The following is a 420-nucleotide window of genomic DNA, read 5'->3' on the forward strand; positions in this document are numbered from 1 at the left end:
GGAAGTATGTGCTCCAGCTTGGAAGCAGAGATTTCCCTGCAGCCTGTGGTAAAGACCACGGTGAGGCAGGTTGATCCCCTTCTGCTCACGGAGGTTAATGGGGGAGCAGATAACCACTTGCAGTCTGTGGAGGACCTCATGCTGGAGCAGAAGTGTGTGCCCAAACAAGGCTGTCACTTTGTGCAAAGCAGGCTACTGGCAGGACCTGTGGACACATGGAGAGAGATCAGCCCAAGCTGCAACATGTTTGCTGGCAGGACTTGCGGCCCTGTGGAGGTCTAACACTTGAGCAGTTTGTTCCTGAAGTACTGCACTCTGTGGAAAAAACCCATGCTGGAACAGTTTGTGAAGAACTGCAGCCTGTGGGAAGGACTCCCACTGAAGAAATTCATGGATGACTGTCTCCTGTGGGAGGGATCC

General features: G+C 53.1%; 1 protein-coding gene across 1 annotated transcript in view; it reads left to right on the forward strand.

Annotated features, from left to right (window-relative positions):
- LOC104499014 (cadherin-10) overlaps positions 1-420 on the forward strand; it is a gene marked incomplete at its 5' end in the record, with an annotated part of 20637 nt that overhangs the window by 11211 nt on the left and 9006 nt on the right. The window lies entirely within an intron of this gene.

Source organism: Buceros rhinoceros, unplaced genomic scaffold (genome assembly GCF_000710305.1).
Source record: "Buceros rhinoceros silvestris isolate BGI_N320 unplaced genomic scaffold, ASM71030v1 scaffold23658, whole genome shotgun sequence".
NCBI lineage: Eukaryota > Metazoa > Chordata > Aves > Bucerotiformes > Bucerotidae > Buceros > Buceros rhinoceros.